The sequence below is a fragment of the Protopterus annectens genome, chromosome 1.part2 (assembly GCF_019279795.1).
Source record: "Protopterus annectens isolate FY-2018-M chromosome 1.part2, PAN1.0, whole genome shotgun sequence".
In the NCBI taxonomy this organism is placed as follows: domain Eukaryota; kingdom Metazoa; phylum Chordata; order Ceratodontiformes; family Protopteridae; genus Protopterus; species Protopterus annectens.
This window is the reverse complement of record NC_056727.1, coordinates 365,373,284-365,388,283: the sequence shown is the minus strand read 5'-3', so window position 1 is coordinate 365,388,283 and position 15,000 is coordinate 365,373,284.

Below are 15,000 nucleotides of genomic sequence, written 5' to 3'. Positions count from 1 at the left end.
ACTCACACAAAATTATTCTCACTCTCTCTCGATCTCTCACACACTGTCTCTTCAGCTTTCATTCATGCATTCACTTAAACAAGTTCGCTCTCACTCTCGATCTCTGACACACACAGTCTCTTCAGCTTACATTCATGCATTCACTCACACAAGATCACTCTCACTCTCAGTCTCTCACACATACAGTCTCTTCAGCTTTCATACATGCATTCACTCATTCTCTCTCTCATCTCTCACACACAGTCTCCAGTTTTTATTCATGAATTCACTCACACAAGATCGCTCTCACTCTCTCTCAATCACACACACACACACACACACACACACACACACACACACACACACACACACACACACACACACACACACACACACACACACACACACACACACACAGTTTCTTCTGCTTTCATTCATGTATTCACTCACACAAGATCGCTCTTACTGTCTCTCAATCTCACACACAGTCTCTTCAGCTTTCATACATGCTTTCTCTCACTCTCTCTCTCTCTCTTTGATCACTCACACACACAGTTTCTTCAGCTTTCATACATGCATTCACTCTCTCTCACATTCTGATCAATCACACAATAACCTGCCTTCAGAAAACACTAGCACGCCAAACATTCTCAACTGTACTGCTTTGGCGCTTTGAAAACAGTATTTCACAAAAAAAAATACCTTAGCTTAGGGAAAAATCATTTGTTTACTAGCAGTACTACAGTTACTGGTTTGCCCGAGTCAAATTTTGTTTGAAGTTTAACAGTTAAACTTTAACTTGTCTTAAACTCTCAAAGTTTAAAAACACCAAACACACCTTCACTAAGCTACACTCAAAGATGCAGTTGGAGGAGCTATTGATGATCATAGAATAGATAACCTGACTCCAACCTCCAATTGTATCTCTGATGCATCCTTGACACAAGTAAAAAAAAAAAAATTGGTAAGCTGAAACTGAAATATCTGTTTTTGGCAGCACATTATCATATTTCTTCAGAATAACAGTGCATTTCTTTTTTTAGACCACAAAACAGAATGTGGCACATTTTTGGACAGTGCTTGAGAAAGTAGGAGAAACAGAATGAAAGCATTATTATTAACGAATTAAAAGCAGTTGACTGGTCAAAACTAAAAAAAATCTAACATTAGAGGAGGTCATAGATCACTTCAACACTAAATTCCTAAGTATCCTTGATTCCCATGCTCCAGCACGTACAATAAAAACTAGATTAAATGCAACACCATGGCTCGCAAAAGATACCAAAGCTAAAATCAAAACTAGAAACAGAGCCTGGGCCAGCTGGAGAACAATTAATGCCCCACTTGACCATCTATAATATCAACTCAGGAATGATACAAAAAATCTATTTGACTGGATAAAAAAAGCTTCTACCAAAATCTCCTACAAAAACACCATAACAACCCTCAAAGGTTCTGGGCAGGCTTAAATCAACTACGTTGTCCAGGTCATTCCACCACCCCAACCCCGGCTAACTACATCCATAGTTCCCCAGAGACCATAGCTAGCGCCTTTAATAACTTTTTCATTGAAACAATCCAATCCCTAGCAAATCAACTAACCCCCTCTAACTTAAACCACATGCCTAATCTACCCAATAATCACCCCAAATTTAGCTTCCAACCAGTATCCACTAGTTTTATCAAAACACTTCTAAATAAACTAAAACCTACCACCCTCACTGCTAACCTCCTCCCTGAAGAGTACCTACAAATAGCTGCAGATGCCATTGCATATCCCATATCTATCCTCATCAACAGAACCTTATCCGAAAATGCTATCCCCTCCCTCTGGAAAATATCTCACGCCATCCCACTCCATAAAGGTAGTAGCTCCTCAGACATATACAACTATAGACCCATTGCCATTCTTTCCCCACTAGCCAAAATAATGGAGAAATGTGTACACAAACAACTAATGCAATACCTTACACAGAATAACTTACTATCCAACTCCCAGCATGGTTTCAGGCCATACCACAGCACCACCTCAGCCCTCCTTTCCTTTACTACTGCCATAAACCAAAACAGGAATGACAGTAGGCTAACCTCCGCCCTCTTTCTTGACCTATCAAAAGCCTTTGACATGGTCAACCATGAACTTCTCATTCTTTCACTAAAATCTATTTCCTTCAACAAGCCTGCTATCCAGTGGTTCCAGTCCTACCTGACTGGTAGACAACAGGCGGTACTATGGCAGGGCAAACTCTCCAGCTACCTCTCACACTTGGTGTCCCTCAAGGGTCCATACTAGGTCCACTACTCTTCTCTATTTTTATCAACAACCTTCACACTGCTATCCCTAAAGCTACCTGCATTCAATATGCAGATGATTTCACTCTGAACTGCTCGGTTACCACCCAACCGAACTGCAAACCTTAACCCAAAATACAGTTAACACTATCAAGAACTGGCTCACCAACCAATGCCTACTTCTGAACCCCAATAAAACTAAACTTCTACTCTTCTCCCCCACTAGTAGATCCACCACACTTTAATTCTCTGTCACATCTAACAATGGCACCACTATTTCTCCCGATAATCACACCAAACTGCTAGGGGTTATCATTAGACAATAATCTCAAATTTGACTTACAGGTCAACAAAACCATACAGACCATCAATAAGAAGCTTGGATCACTGTATAGAAACAAGACATTTTTAACCCCACTGGCTAGGACTGCAATCGCTCGATCACACCTACTCTCTACTCTTTTATATGCCTTGTCTGTACTCTTAAACCTCAACAAATCCGAACTAGGTAAGCTGCCCAATAGCTACAATCATATTGCCAGATAGGTCACTGGCTCCACCTATAGAACCCACCACTGCCAGAACCTTAAACAACTAGAGTGGCTAGAACTGCCCAGCTTAATTCAATTCAATCAGCTCTTAATAATGCACAAAATTTTGTACCACCCTGAGGATACCCTCTCACTTAAAAATATTATTAAGCCATATAGAAACCTAAGATCCCTACGGTCAGCCGATAAACTACTGGTCCAAACCCACAAAGCTAATAACTCTGCTGGTGAATCCCTGTTTGGCAACTTCATTGGCAAAACCTGGAATTCTTTGGCAAACTATATAACCCTACAATCATCCAAAAGTCTCTTAAAAAAAACTCAAACAGTATCTCAGAGTGAATTGGCTATGCCCATATACCAACCCTGATTAAGTTATAAACTAAAAGCATATTCTGTAATTATCATAACTTGTAACTACATCACCAAGCTCTGCTTCCAATCTGATGTCTCTTACTTTTAATTGTGTCTGTCCATGAGAATTGTGAGTCCCTACTAGGGCACACTACTAAGCCATTGTATATAATCACTTTGTTTTTATAATTGTTTGCTAACTTCTGTGTAATCTATGTAAGTTTGTTTATGGGGGGCTTTTCTCCCGGGCGTTCACTGAAAATGGACATGTATCCAGTTGGACTATCCCGGTAAACAAATGTAAAATAAAATAATTAAATAAACAGAATAATATTTAGGAGAAGTCAAGAAGAGCTGCAGCCATGTGGTCAAAGAGCTGCATGTTGCTCGTGAGCCACTGGCTGCCAACCACTGTATTAGATTAAACAAACTGTATTGATTTTATGTAAGCACAAATAAGCAACTGGACTGGATTGGTATTCTGTAGTAGGATTGGTTAAATGAAAGGGGGCATTGAGTGTTTGCTCCAATCCTGGCAATGAGAAAGCAGCCAAGATTTGTACTAGTAAAGATGCAATCACACCAGCAGAAAGAGTTGATTCTGACCAAACTGTTGCAAAAGGGAAAAGTATTAAACATTCGCGATAGTAGTGTTTGTTGAAAATAATTATTAATTTGTACACCAGGCAGAAGAAAAGCAAGCACATTTCAGCAATCAGGGAATGTCGAGAGGCAGGTGCAAGATTCAAGCTGCTGCGTTTAGCTGCCTTCAGAATATTTTTCTTGTATGATCAAGACATTTTTAAACAAGAAATATCTTTATTAAATTATCATTTATGACATAGGCAATCATATATTTATATTATATAAGTGAAAACAAATCATATTGATATATTTTTAGTTGCAAACAGTATACATCACTTATAAACTATCCAGTTATTGTCAGTCAAACATTACAAAACTCATTCATTTCCTGCCTTCTGTTAAACCTCATTCCTCCTATAAAATATTATTCTGCATGTATTGTTCCCACAGTTCCCTTTTTTGCCATGCAATTTGCACCTAGACTTTTCTAAAGATCCTACTTCCAGTTGTTTTATCTCTGTTGTGATAGTTACTACTTCTTGTACAGCTGGTTTAGACTTTGATTTTCATTTTCTAGTAATTGCTTTTTTGGCAGTCACCAAAATTAAACTCAGCAAGGCCTTACTATGTCTAGGCAATTCTGTATCACAACTCAAAAAATAATAATTTCCTTAGTTACACCACTTTGCTCAACCAGTATTTCTGATAGAGTAGTCTGCAGGAATGTTTTAATATCTGAGAACTCATTACACTCCCACAAAATATACTTCCAATTACCCTTTTCTTCCCCATCACACCTCCAACATTTGTAGTCTATGTGAGAAAAAATGATTTGGCATCTGCTTGAGGTATAAAACTAACTATGCAAACAATTCCAAGCAAAGATCCTAAATCTTCTACACTTTGTTGCATATTTGAGAGCCATACATATATCCCCTCCACATTGTTTCTTTATGAATTGCTTAGCCAATCTTTCTTCTTAATCCTTTCTAACCTCATCCGATTGATTCCTATAGTTATCATGCAATATTTTATATGCCCTACTAATTATCTCTTTTTAACAGCAGCTTCTGTTCTGGATTCTACTAAAAACTCTTCCAGTGCTGGTCTTTCACTTAGGATCCCCCTAGTTATTTCTCTTTGCCTATACTTTGATATCAATCCTTGATAGTGAAGGAAATCTCTAGCCTGCAGTCCACATGAATTTGTGGCCTCTTCCCATTCTATTACCTTTCCCCTCACTAATTATTTTTTCCTAATACCTTGGTTGCTTTGTCAGTTTTCTCCAGTAAATTCCATCCTCCTCTTGCCTATTCTCTGTACCCATAATTGCAGTCATCCCTATCAGTAGAATCTCCTTTCTCCATCTCTGTGTTGGCCTAGTTCTTAGAATACTTTCTGCTACTTTATGAATATAATATTCTGTATAGTTATTGTTATTCTCTTTATGGATCTACATCCAAAATCCTAGACTATCCTTATTTCTTAAGCTTCCCCACTGTTTTATCATTATCATCCATTTATACTTTGAATTATTACTTTCTACTTGTGGTATGTATAAGACTCTTAACTGTGTAGCTCTGAAATATGAAATACCCCTTCAAATCAGGTAATGCCAAACCACCTTGTTCTTTTGGAAGGATCAGCTTATCCCATTTGACTTTGACTACTGCCATCTTTCCCTCCCAGATAAAATCCTTCAACTCTTTAATTGCTATCCACAACTTCTCCTCTAGTTGATAAAAAATATGCCTGACATGTGTACAAAACTAAAGGGACTAAAAACATTTTCACTGCTTGTGTCTTGTTATCCATATCCATAAAACTGAGCTTTCAATGTCTCAATTTTTGTATTATATTTTGTTTAGTCTCTTCCCATATATCCTTATCTGCCATAATAGAATAATTTTAATCCATACTTTTAAGTACTTCATTTTATCATGTCCCAATAAATATGGGTATTGCTGTACTAATTTGTATGTGGGTACATAGTTTATAGCTATTGCGTTTGTTTTATCTTAATTAATTTTGTATCCAGAAAAGACTTGAAACTGTCTCAGAATGTTCCACAACACTGAAATGTCTTTTTCTGGTTTTATCAGGTAAAAATAAATGTCATCTGCAAATAAAGCCAACTTTTCTTAACTGCCATACCAATTATATCCTTGGATTTCTGAGACCCTTATTTTCTTGCCAATGGTTCAAAATACAGCAGAAATAAATAGGAAGGAGTACACCCCAGCCTGGTTCCACTGCTCAAATAAAACTTATCAGAAAGGACCCCCTACTTTAATTTTAATCTCTGATCCCTCATATATCCTTCTAATCAACCTTATAATTTCATCAAGAATGCATATGCTTCCATTACCCTACTCATAAAATCACAGCTTGCCCTGTCAAATGCTTTCTCTACATTAAAAAACACCAACAACAGTGGTATTTTCTTACATTCTGCTTCCCTGTGGATTATCATTGTTCTAGTAATGTTATCAAATGTTTGCTTCCCCTCCACAAAATCACATTGCTCCATGTCTATCAATTTTGGCATTATCTTTGCCATTCTTTTAGCCATTAGACATAAACACTTTATAATAATGGTTTAGAATTGAAATGGGCCTGTATGAAACTGGATCTGATGGGTCTTTACCACCTTTAGGTATTACAGCCACCACCACTTTCTTCCAGGATGTTGGTACTTCTCCAAATTTTAAAATACTGTTAAAAACCCTTCCAGATCTTTATCCATTTCTTCCCTCATTGCTTCTAAACTTCCACAGGAATACCATCTATTCCTGGGGACTTTCCTTTAGATTGGTTACGTATTACCATTTTTATCTCATCTCCTCTTATCCTAACTGATAGTAATTGTCTCTCATATACCTCTAACCTTGGAATAATTAATTCATCCATAAACATTTCCATTTGTACTTTTTCTTGATTTCCACATTTCTCTGCTTCATAAAGATTTTCATAAAATTTCCAAAATATTTCTAATACCGCTACAGGATCTCTGGTTATTTTCCTTTTTATAGGTTCCCTAAGCTTGGCAACAACCCTTTCTACTCTCTATTGCCTGAGCCGTTGTGCTAAACTTTTTTTGCTTTAGTGTTATTATCAAAAACAGTTGATTAACAGCAATCTTTCTAATCTCGTAAATATTATCAAGGTAGTCCCTTATATTCTCTTTAGCACTCTGAAATTGTGCCTCTCCTTGTTCTTTGAGATTCCCCATATTCTGCAATACTTTAACATTTGCCAGTTTCTCTAAATAATTCTTGTTACTTCTCAACCATATCTCTTTTTCTTTTATTTCCACCCTATTTTTAAACTCTACTTTAATCTTATACCCATTCTTTCATTGTTTCAGTCTTTTATTATTTGAGTTGATATACTCCTTCAGTGTTTCATTTATCTTAATCAGCTCTGAGCACATTTGACTTATTTTTTCCTCTAGATTACTGGAAGTCATGTTTTGCACCAAAGCTGGAGCTTGAACTGCCTTTTTCTGAACAACTGCAGGATTCTTCCCTGACAGTGTTTTCTCTTCACCTTATGTGATTGATTTCCTTTCAGGTTCTCTAAATTTCTTTTTTGCTGGCATCCAGGCAGTGCACTTACTAATCTCTTACTGAAATTTACCCAAAAAGACAAATTCACTGGCTCTCTTTTCTGAGTTTCTGTTTTCACATTGGGGGGTGGTAAAATTAAGCTGTTAAGTGTGCAGCCACCTTGAAAGCCCCTTATCAAAGATATTTTTGGGTGCAGAATTGGCTAAGGAGGAAATAAAAAAGTATATCCAACAAACAGTGAGTCAACAAATACAAGAGGACTCTGTTTCTCATTCTTTTGACAGTAAAGCTCATAGAGAGAATTTGCCAATGAAACCATTTCCATTTTTCAAAGGAAGGTCCTTGACAGACAGAAAAAAGTACAGGAGTTGACTAGAAGAATGAGAAGTACCTTTGACTTGAACCAGAGCCTGGTATTGGGAGATGGAAATAACAGGTTGAAGACCAGCAACATTGAATTTAGTGAATAAATGAAAGACTATAAAGCATCAGTCATATCTGTGAAATGTGACTTTGCAAGAAAAAGAGGATGAGAAAGACTGAACTTTTGCTAACTTTGTTTAAACTATGGATGGGCTGTAAAGCATATACCCTAATATAATGCATTAATTTTTAGAAGAAAACTGAAAGAAAGAAAAAATAACTCTTAAGTAAAACAATTTCTGCTCTTATGAGTATTGTATAAAACATTTAATGATATAAACTTCATATTATGTAGTAAAACATTTTTTATAGTGTATATCAGGGGTATTTTAACTATGGGAGGAGTCTTTTCAGTCACTGTTGTATGTGTTAAAGATATTAAAGTTATTAATTTTAAGACATATAGGCTATACAGTGCAACAAAAGATGAAAGAATGGACAGAAGCAATATTAATATGCTGTGATCTCTGGCTACTGAGGTAGGGAGTGCATTGATTATATTATATGCAGAATTAAGATAATTTTTCTATTTAAGGGTGGATTTCTAGAGTAATGCTCTTGGCCTAAGCTATAAACAAGTGGTTTTGTAAGCAAGTAGGCTTGAGAAATAAGAAAAAAATATGAATGCCATAAAAATGCTAAGTACATTGCATCTGTAAAGTTATTAGCTTGTTTTTTCCATTAGTAAATGTTCACAGTGGGATTCTACAAGTCTGCTACTGAAGGCAGTTGTACATTCTGTGCTGAGTGAATTTACAAAGATTCCTTCATGCATATGCAAAAATGTTAGCTGTTTTTTTTTTTCTCATTGATGACTGTTTACAAGCAATTAATGTTGAGGGTTCTAAGCATTCTTTGCTGAGGAAACTGCAACATTTAAAGTTACAATGGCAAGCAGTTCAGTGAAAAATAAAGTTGGAAATTTCGGGAAGTAATTGAGAGGTAGCAGCCCCCCTAGCAGCCTAAACAGTTTAATGTATTTAATAGAAGAGTGTGCAATTTCATTTTTTTAAAGATAGCCAGTGCACTTTTTCTTAGAGCTAAAAGTTAACATTTTCTGAAGGCATACAAGTTGTTTCTCGCATCTGGGAGAGGAATACAAATAAGAAAAAAACAGACACTATTCAGTGTAAGTGGGAACACAGGCTGTTACATGCATTAGTATGGGTAACCTTCAATTTAGGTTAGGTAATGCATGGGTGCAGCTGTCAATTATGGGAAATTGCTCTTATCTGGAGGGTTAATCTTCATTTTTTTAAGTGAATAAAGGAGAGACTACAAAGCATCAGTTTTATGTGTTTACTCTAAGTTAACAGAGAATGGCATTGTTCTGAAAATGTATTTAGTTTTTTGTTTGAAGGCTTTCATTAAATCAAAATGTCTTGAAAAATGCAATATAGGCTCAAATCGATATAAGAAGAAACAACTGCATAAAAGACCAGCCTGCCAAATGTTAGTGTGTGCATGTAAGATAAATGTTGGAAATACCAAAATATACATTCAGAGAAGCTGTCAAGTATATTGGGCTGGAACAATAGCTTTTATCATAATGGCTATATTATCCATATTATCTTGGAACACAAAAGTTATAGACAAAAGGAAAGAGTATTGAATTATATTAAGAAATGCAGAGTGTAAATAGCAATACTGCAGGAATCACATTTGGAAAGAAACGAGCATGCAAATTTGACAAAGAAAGGATTTCAGGATGGATATTCAGCAGAATTTTGGGGATAAATAAAACAAATGTGGTTCCAATGGTGATAGAACAGGACAAAAGACAATAATGGTAGATTTGTGGTAGTAAGGGACTATTGGCAAGGGAGGAGGATTTTGATGACGTGTATTTAAATTCCACCAAAAAAAATGCTATTAGGGAGCTTAAAAAATTTGTGAGAAATAACCAGCTTTCAGATGATTTATAACAAAAAAAACCCCGACATATTTCTGAAAACATTTATGAAAATATTTGGTATGAAAGATTTGAATTCAGTAGCAGGAACTTAAAAGGAATTTACATACTATTCTACAGTCTATAATAACTGGGCTACAATAGTTAGAAATTATATTTCACAGGAACATATGCATTTAATTGAAAGATTCTCCACTCATCTAATAGCTGTTTCAGGTCATGCAGAGGTAAAACCTAAGATAAAAATGCAGGGTAATGAAGTATGAAAAAGACACTGTCACTTTCCCATCTATCTGTTAAAAAGAAAGACATTTAAGGAACTGTTAGTGGAAATTATTCAAGAGTTATTAGAGAAGATAGATTTTTTTTCAGAAGTGATAACTACTGAGTGGGATAAAATGAAAATGAGTTTAAAATAGGGTAGAAATAAAAGAGAAAGAGATATGGTTAAGAAGTAATAGGGATTAAGTATGCCAGAATAACGGGAATCTCAGAGAACAAAAATCGGTGCAACTGCAGAGTGCTAAAGAAAAAATAAAGAGAGTATTTGGATAATATGCATGAGTTTGGAAAGACTGATATTAAGTAAATACTTTTTGATAAAAACTTGATGACACAAAAACTTTTAGCACAATAACTTAGGCATCAGAAAGTAAAAAGGGTCACCACAAACCTTAGGGAGCCTACCACAAGAAATATAACCAAAGATCTTGTAGAGTTATTAGAGATATTTTATAAATTTTATGAAAATTTGTATAAAGCAGAGGAATGTGGAAATTAAGAAAGAGCACAAATGGAATTTTTTATAGAAGACTTAATTATGCCAATGTTAGAGACTGATGAGGCTCAACAATTAATTGTTAACAAAGGAGAAGATGAGATGAAAAGGTGATGTTAGCAAGTACTAGAAAATGGAAATCAAAGTCCAAACCAACTGTATTTAAAGAATTCACTATTATAAAATAGATAGAAGAACTTTAATAGGGATCTTTAGAATGTGGAAGGAGAAACTTACATATAAATAAAAAGGCATTTTGGGAACAATGCATGCAGAATAATGATCAGGAGGAGGAGATGTGATGTTTAAGGCAAGGCAGGAATTGAACACATTATGTAATGTTGGACTGATGATAGTTATAAAGAAAGAAAAGGTATGTGATGTATAATGTATGTAAAAGAAAAATGTTAATATTTTTTTATTTTCTATTAATGAATGTTTGCCAATGTCTTAAGTGATAATTAAATAGAGGTGTTAAAAAAAGAATCTGAAGGTTAGTGTCATGTAAAATTTGAAATGAGATGAGAGTAACATGGACAAATACACAGATGTCCTAGCAGTTTTGGTGGGTCTGGATGAATGCTAAGTACTGAAGCCTTACTGCACTGGCTTTATACAGTTATCACTACTGTTTTTGAGCATTTTAAGCATTTATTTAATTTTGTAGCAAAAATAGTAATTTTTCCGTTGTTGGCTTTTCTAGTTCTGTTTGCCTCCAGATCACTTTGCAGAAGGGCAAATTAGCCATTGACTTAGTTCTTTAGTAGTTGTTTATTGTTTGTTGTTTTATTTTCACCTCAGAGCTGCTTTTGCTGTGCTTTTACATTAATAAATTCTAGGATCATTCATCTTGTATCATAAGGTGTTTAACTGGTCTGTCTGAGTTGGGAATCACTCTAGGTAGTTCAGAGCATGGTTGTTTATTGGCTAGAGGTCATTGGAGTCAGTTTTCAAGCTTTTTTCCCTAGTACAATTCAAGCAGGTTTGTGTGGAGCTACTCACCAAGCAGTGGCAGTTAGCAATGCTGTGTATAGTAGTGAATGCCTAGACAGTAGACTTTACCTATAAACTTAGGATTAGGTCCAAAACTTAATAAATGGCATGGAATTGTGTAGAATTAAGTTTAGTGCAGCAAACTTGCACACAGAATAGCACTACCAAACTAACACTACATAACATCTTACCCTTAACCCCAGAAATGACTTTGCATATTGAATAGTACTACCATATCCTAGCACTATATAACACCTTGCCCTTAATCCCAAAAACTAGCATAGGAGACCCCTGTTAAAACCCAATCCTTATTCCTAAATAGCCCACCTTATTACAGGACTGGACAACATGGATAGGCAATTTCCAAATGTCTCTTTGGTTAGATTAGTAGAGTTGGGCATCCTAAGGCAATGCAACAATTGTCTCATGTTCTCAGATAACCAGTTAATCATTAAATAAAATAACACAGTATGTGAGAGAAGTAAATGCACAACTTCCTTGGAGGTAGAAATCTTGCATACAAACAAGGGTGTCAGAAATACCCATATTACATACTCACACACACTGATTACCACACACATAGATTGCCTTACGCTGAAGAACTTAAAAGAAACCTTCCCAAATATCAAAGACCTCCAAAGCCACCTAACAGCAACACTGCTCCTCAGCAACCATTAAAGCACATACTAAAAGCAACACCAAGCATCTCACATAAGCCTACACCCAATAGTCCCACAAGAGCAAAGTCCATAGCCAAGCATATACTTTACCTAATACTCTTGTCATTGGGGATTTCATTGTGTGACACACAGATGTCCCAGTGGCCAGGGTAGACAAGGAGAAGATAAGTTAGTTGTCTATCTGGAATCAGGACCAGCAATATCATGCACACACTCAAGTCACTGGATGGTACCAATATGATTCTATAACAGTCCATGTGGGTGTAAATGACCTGAGATGTACCTCATTGGGCTATATGAAAACAGACCTTATGGATCTCTCAGAATATGTGTCACAGAAAGGTGAACTGAGCAACAGTCTACCTTTATAAAGGATGATGCCACAGTATGAACATAAAATGCTTGATTTTAATAATTGGCTTAGGTTCTGCTGTCACTCCAGGGGATCCAGTATCTATCAGCATGAGATAATATGGTCAACAGACCCCATTGCTTTGCCAAGGATGGGATACACCTATCTCCCTAGGCTTTCAGATGTTGGCTAAAACTTTATCCACCCTTTAGAGCCTTTTTTAGGCAATGCCAAAAAGAAAAAAAACTACAAACATAGTGGAGAAGCAAAAGTCTCCAAGCAACCTTAAGGTGTTACAGCTCAATGCTAGGACCCTAAACAAAAAAAAAAAAAAGCTTCACACCTTCAAGCCTTCCTCACTCTGGAGAATATATACATCTGTGCTGTGGCCAAGACTTGGTTTACAGCCATAAAAAGTACTCCATAGTACTCCATGAGTGCAAGGTTACATTGCCTTCCACACATTTAGGCCAACAACAGCACAGATTGGGACCAAAAGCAAAAGTGTTTTTATCTACATTTTCAACAAACATACCTCCATGTTGCTTAAACAGGATGACACCATGTAGTTCATCCATGTGCAAGTCACCATAGATAAGACTCCCCACCATATCATGGCTAACTATTGATCACCATCTCACAACTCTTACCTAAACCTACAAGAGGTGCTCACCATCCAACCAAACATGCTATCCATGGCTGACTAACTACCCCTCTATAGCCTGGGAAAATACACTGCCTCAAACTCACAGACACAATGCTTCCTAGATTTTATCAACATACACACCCTGGAACAGATAGTACATGCTCCAACCAGAGGATCAAACATACTGCATCTGCTACTCATGAACACAGGACAGCATTGCATCTCCTCCCCCACTTCACATCCTTACTACTGAGGTAGTATCACAAAGCTGTCTCCTTTGGAGTAAAAATTGACCTAGAAAACCCAGCTAAACTAGTAATAGGAACTATTCTTAAGATAAACTACATCTTATTAAGTGACAGTTTGTTAAAATTCAAGGCCCTTAACCCGGAGACCACAGTTACCTACGCAAAGTTATTCACAGAGTCCCTGTACAACCATATCAGTAATTCAACTAGCTACCTGAGATTCATGACCTGTCAAAGCAAGGCCTCTGTCAGCTTCTTCGACATATCCATATCCAATGATACTGAAAACAAATGCCTCTTCAACAATCTGTTCAGAAAACCAACCAGGATTAATATGCTGCTGCACAGTAAAAGCATGCATCCCCAGATCACAAAGAGAGCTTATAGATTTCTTCCCAAATCTAATCAGCCTACACCAAGACTTCCTGGCTGGGGGTACAGCAATAGATTACTAAACTCCATCCTCAACCCCATCAGAACTTTAAAACAGACAGATGACCCCATTTTGGGGGACACCCCTGGAATACTCCTAGGACTCCACAGAAACCAACACCAAGATCAAAAGAAGGACAAAAGAAAAAGAAACATGGCTCTCACTTTTACAGTAGATTATAAAACCATCAGAGAGATCATGACTGCCAAATAGGTAATGATTACAGACAATAGACAACTGAAAAAACTTCTAGGACCTCATCCTTGTTTTGTATTTAAGAGAGCCAGGAACATTAGGTACTGGGTAGAGTGCAAATTCAGACCAGAGGAGGACAACAGAGGAATTTACTCCTGTGGCCCCCCCTTTTTGAACTTAATGCAAATACATGAGCAACAAGGACTACTTCTTTTGTCCAGTTTGTTTGTCTTTCAGCTTTTTCCCCGTAAGGGGTTGCCACAGCGGAACTCCGGTCTGCTAATGATTGGCAGTAGATTTTTACGAAACGCCGAGGTGCCAGCTCGACGCCCAACTTTCAACAAAGGTACACCCATTTAAGCATGCATGTCTTTCGAACGCTACCCAACCATAGGGAGGACATGCAGACTCCACACAGAAGGCACTCCCAAGCCAAGCCGAGAATCGAACGGGAGAACCTCTTGCTGTGAGGTAACAACGTAATCAGGAGAAAAATCAACAGCACTCATTCTGGTAATTGTAACACTGTTTTTGTAATATACCATGCACAGTGTAATGGCTGCAGTTGTTTTTACATAAGGAAAACTGTAAACAAATTCAAAATCAGGGTAGCGCACCACCTGTCCGACATCAGACTCCAGATCCTCAAAAGTCAACTAGCGAAGCACTGCCATGATTTCCCAGACCATGACTGCCATGATTTCCCAGAACTTGGAGGTTTCCATTTCCACATCCTGGACAAGCTCACTATGGGTCCACTCAAAGGAAACAAAAATGCAATCATTCAAAAAATGGAGTTAAGCTGGCAGATCAGGCTGGATGTCCACCACCACCCTGGTCTAAACTCAAGCATTTCCATTAAAAGTGTTCTTGCACTCAAGAAACTAAAGCATAAATCATACAGCTAAAATACCTAACCCAGGATTTGGACATAAACTGTTAATTTACTCCAACTGCTGCTGATAATATGGAAAGTCTATCAAGTAATCACATTTGTAAATCACTGCCTC